The sequence below is a fragment of the Cricetulus griseus genome, chromosome 9 (genome assembly GCF_003668045.3).
Source record: "Cricetulus griseus strain 17A/GY chromosome 9, alternate assembly CriGri-PICRH-1.0, whole genome shotgun sequence".
In the NCBI taxonomy this organism is placed as follows: Eukaryota; Metazoa; Chordata; class Mammalia; order Rodentia; family Cricetidae; genus Cricetulus; species Cricetulus griseus.
Genome location: NC_048602.1, coordinates 1,278,264 through 1,283,539, shown reverse-complemented (window position 1 = coordinate 1,283,539; position 5,276 = coordinate 1,278,264).

The window sequence follows — 5,276 nt, the reverse complement described above, 5'->3', positions numbered from 1 at the left end:
AATACACAACCATCTTGAAGCACTCAGCAAGTATCAGGACAGTTCACTGCCATCAATCTGAGCTTGCTAGGTTAAAATAAATTGAAGCGTTGCTATGGTTTAGGTTTTCAAGGTTCCCACAGGCTCATGTCCTGAGATGGTGGAACTATTTCATGAAATTGTGGGAATTTTCCAAGGTAGGGCAAAGCTCAAAGAAGCAGGTCACTGGAGGTTATCCTTGGTGATGTATTATTCAGGGCTGGACTGCTTCCGTTCTCTCTCTCTCTCTCTCTCTCTCTCTCTCTCTCTCTCTCTCTCTGTGTGTGTGTGTGTGTGTGTGTGTGTGTGTGTGTGTGTGTGTTAGTCTTCTGTTGCTCTGAAAAAGCATCATAGGCACAGGAACTTAAGGAAGGGAGAATTTAGTTCTAGCTCTTGGTTCCAGAGAGGTTAGCGTACATCGTGATAAGGCAACTTGGCACCAGTGGCTGCCATATTGGCCAGAGCAGGAAGCTGAGATTTCACATCCAAGTAAAGCAGAAGGAGCAAACAGGAATTGGGACAAGATCACGAACTCTCAAAGCCTATGTCCAGTGACGTGCGTCCTTCAGGAAGGGCACACTTCCTAAACCTCCCCAAACCACCAACTGGGAACCAAGGGTTCAAATATCTGAGCCTGTGAGGGACATTCTCCCTTAAGCCACTTCCTCCTCTCTCTCCCTTCTATAATTGATGCCATGGTGTTCTGCAGCCAAGGAAGGAAAGAACCCTCTGATAGCATGAGCTAAAATAAATATGCCCTCTTTTAAGCAGTTTGGGTCAGGTATTTGGCTCATAGCCACACAATCAACTCAAACGCAATTCTGATTTGGCATCTTCTTGCCTATGAGCTAAAGTGCATAGGGTCACCCTGGATCCATTAAGCATTGCAGAATATAGAATTACCTTTGGCATTAGGACCAAATCCACAACTTACCCTCAAGCGGCAATTTAGAAGTCAAGGACCATCTCCTTCTCCTGGGCCCAGTGCCTGGTGTCTCCTTCGTACTCCCATCCACTGGCTCTTATGGCTTAGGTATCAGCGGCTGGGCAAACACCACTGAGGCACATGGACCTGTCATTTGGAGAAAACTGAGCAGCCTCCGAAGCTTCTGCAGCTTGGACTCCTGAGTACCAGAGCTGGATACATCTCTTGATGTCATCAAACAGACACAGGTTTTCTGATGATTAAAAAGAAGAGACCTGCTGGCAAAACTACAGACGGAAGAGGCTACAAAGGAGCTTCCAGAATGATGGATCAGGGTGTCTGGAAAGTGGGGCTAAACTGTCCAGTCCTGCTAGCATGAGCTTCACTTGCAATAATTCCAGACAACATCCTTCCAATAGCTCTGAAGTTGCAAAAGAAAGAACCCAGTTCTTGTCTTGGGGCCACACAACCTGACTGTTGACGTTAGAAAGGAAAAAAATATGCTGGCAGATGTGGTCTCAAGGGGCCTCGTTGCTTCTGTGGGAGGAGTACGGTGCATCTGGATTCCCTGTTCCTCCAAGAATGGAGCATGGTCAGAGAGAGGACGTTCTGCCAAGGTTACTGCCACAGGCCCAGCATGTGGGCACAGGTATCTCCAATGCAACAGTAAAGGTAGAAGCTACTACATAACACAGGCTACACCCACCCATTTTGACAAGGACAGATTCGGGACTTCTGGGAAGTTAGACTTGGGTTAAGAATCTGCCCCCCCCCAAAGACTCGAGTGCTTTGACCACACATGGAGAATGTGCTGGGTCAGCATCCCATAGCCCCTGCTTGTTCTCCCCCCACCATGCATTATAAAGCCCCTCCCTTTCCCTTACACATATGGACACCAGGCTGCATGTCCAAACTCTGTCCACTCCACTTGCAAACTGCAGACCCTTGGCCATGACTCCACGCCAGGGTGTGTGGTCTGCACTTGGGAGGTTAGATCCAAGGAAGAGGTCAGCCGAGATCTGGAAGAGTGGGCTTGGGGCCATTTGGCAGGGAGCCCACAGGACGGCGGTGGTTTGGAGAAGAAGGCCTGGGCCTCTTCTAGCCATATTCCGCTATCCTATGGGGAGCTCTACAGCTGTCCTGGAAAGGCAAGACTGGGGCTCTTCTTGCTTAAGTTTAGGAATAAAATTGCACTGGTAGGAGGAGTGTGTTCTGGGAAAAACAAATGAACAAACAGCCATTCATCTTCTAAACATGAATGGTTTGTGGTCAGAGTTCCCCCTCTTTCTGCAAAGCTTGGGGAGTCTGGTGGAATCCCCCCTTGCCATCCTTGACGGCTTGTCCTCCTCTAGCCCGTCCCATGCTCTGGCATCTGAGCTCTTCTGACCTCCCCTTTGCTCTAGGGACCTGCCCACACAAGGGTCCCAGCCATGGTGGGAGGTCCTCTGTGGGTGCAGAAGGGTCAGCTCAAAGCTGGCTTTCCACTCCCCTGACACCCATCCCTGCACTTTCTTGGCTGGTCCTTTTAAGGTCACTTCAGCCTTCCTTCTGCTCATCTCAGAAACCCCCAGGCTCCTTATTGATTAAAGCTGGAGCAGTTTGAACCTGAACTCAGTTCCTGCCCACAGGCCCCACAACCTCCCCGCCCTGTCCCGATGCCCACTCTCCACAAGCGCTTTGTTCCCATGCTCCAAATAAACATGGGAAGACACATCTGACAGGGGAGTCGTTCCCAGCTCAGTGCTCATAGCCCAGCTACACTCCGTCTCTGTCAGAGTGACCTCTACCCCATTCACAGTTCTCCTGCCCTTAGAGCTGACAGGCATTTCCTCAGGCGACCCCAGTCCCAGGACTAGCACAGTAAACTGGCTGCTCTAATAGGCCCCGCCCTCCTGCGTGCGCACATCCCCAGCCAGGCTCTGACTCTCCACATCCAAACACCCCGGGAGCCTGTTCTCCACACCCAGCACCTCAGGGTCTTCCTGAAGGTGAGGATGTAATGATATCCCCAAACCCAAGATAAATGATAAATGGGTGTTTATTGGGGAACAATAACACAGAGAAATACAAACAACTGTGGGAGTGTTTCCCTGTCTTTTCTGGTGGGTCAGCAGTGGAAAGGGCCCTGCGCAAGGGAGACCACACTTCCCTCTTTCTGCTTCTGTCTTCCTGAAGCCACACCCAAAGGGGTGTGGCACCATTGCAGTTTCACAGACCAGATGCTTCCACACCCATGTACCCCCAGACTCTGACCTTATACACCCAAGTACACCAGGGGCCCAGCTCCCTACCTGAAGAACTCTGTATTTTGTTTTTTATTTCCTTCCCACCTGGGATTTTATTTTTATGGCTCTGTTGTTGGAATCCTCTGTGCTATCACTAGTTCAAACTGCTTGGCTTGAGCTATAGGATTCCCTTCTCAAGGCCCTGGTGGGATCCCTCTCAGCCGCCACCCCCACCCCACCCCACCCCCGCCCTGGTGGCTGGGTAGATCCGAATCTTGTTCATATACTTCCATTTCACATACTGGAGGATTCGTCTTAGGCAAAGGGTCTCCCTTATTTCTGAAGCAAAGGTTGTTTACTCAAAGAGGAGTGTCTGGCCATTGAGACACTGAGATTACAGAAGCGTACCACCACATCCCGTGTGTGTGTGTGTGTGTGTGTGTGTGTGTGTGTGTGTGTGTGAGAGAGAGAGAGAGAGAGAGAGAGAGAGAGAGAGAGAGAGAGAGATCAGGATTCAAACTCAGCTTCCTATCCTTGGCATGTCAATCCCTTTACCTACAGAGTCATTCCAACCAACTGAGAGAGCTGTGGAAGGTTGGGCATGACTACTGTGTCATGGCAAAAGCATCATCTTGGGGCTTTCTTTCGACCATTTTGGAGATCTACCCACCCTTCCATGCCTTCTCTGCCCCCCTTTCCCAGTCACCACTTCCTTTACTCTTGTTTCCTTCTTGCTGCCATTCGTCTTTCCCTTTCCCCTTCCTGTTTGCTTAGGACAACTTACTGCAAGCCAATTCTGCCCAGCAACTTTTGTAAACCAGGCCCAGCATTTATCACATTTGTGTTCAATATTTTTCTTACATATAAAGACCTGACAACCAGCTCCTTTATGATAGATGTACTTATTTTTTCTAAACTATCACTAACCAAGCATATCATTTTCATACAGTAAGTGTATATTCAATTTTCTACAGTTTTGACTACTAAACAGGCTTACTAGTGAGACAAATGACAGATATATTGCAATATTAGCAAAGGGTCCCTTAAACCCACATAAAGCTGCAAAGTTGATGTTTATTCCTATTGTGCAGAGCTGAGAAGATGAAGAGGGCCTGGATGGTGGCGTGTGTAGCCTTGTGTGGCCCTTCTCGTCTTCCACAGATGGTACCCAGCTTGCAGATCCTGGGACCGGAGTCTAAGGGCAGAGAGATTGGCCATACTCACTCTTCATTGTACAGGGTATCCTAACATCTTTATATTTTCTTGTCTTGACCCAAATCCAAACAATACTGCCAGGTCAACTTTTCCTACTCCAAGGAAAGCTCTGACCTGTCCCTGATGGGCTACTATTAATGCTGAGACAGGTCTCTCGCTCCAGACAGGAGCATTTACCAAGCACTGCTGAGGCAAGTGCCCCATTCTACCCTCTCCCCCTTTCAAGCTTCTCTACACACTCACGACTTGAGTTTCTACCATGAGATCAACCAGTCCCATAAGCACAGACCTGTCCTAACCCTTAAGAATCATCAACCCCAGTGTTGAGTCCAAGGTTCTGGGCATTTGGAAGCCCAGGATAAGGCCTGAGCTCCTCCATGGTCACAGAGGAGAGTTATGAGCACGGAAGATGGGGAAGGAAGCGAACTTTGAAATGGACTTGACGTCGGTTCTGGAGCCTTGCTAGGGTGGGAGAGTCGATAATGCATCTGCTGAGACTCAGCCACAGAGATGATGTACGAGATTCGTCTCCTGACATTGAATCAGGTCACTGGGCCCATTGGATATGATACAATGTCAATGGAACTGTTATGTGTTATTGATGTCAGCCACAGAATAGATAAAAACATTATAAAAATAGCTTCTGTCGCCATTTACATTTTTTTCATCCATGGTGAGAAGACGTAAGTCCTCCACTGCTGGGAATGAGGCAACAAAGGATCCGGTTTCACCCCAGGGAGACTGGAGGGTCTGAGGAGGTCAGGGACGGGCTGCCCACCCCGAAGAAAAGGAACTGCAGACAATGGATGAGAGGCTGCCAACTCTTCCAGAAAGGAAGGAGGAGAGTGGGTGGTGGCCTTGGTAAAGTACATGCAGAGTGAGGTCATGGTCAC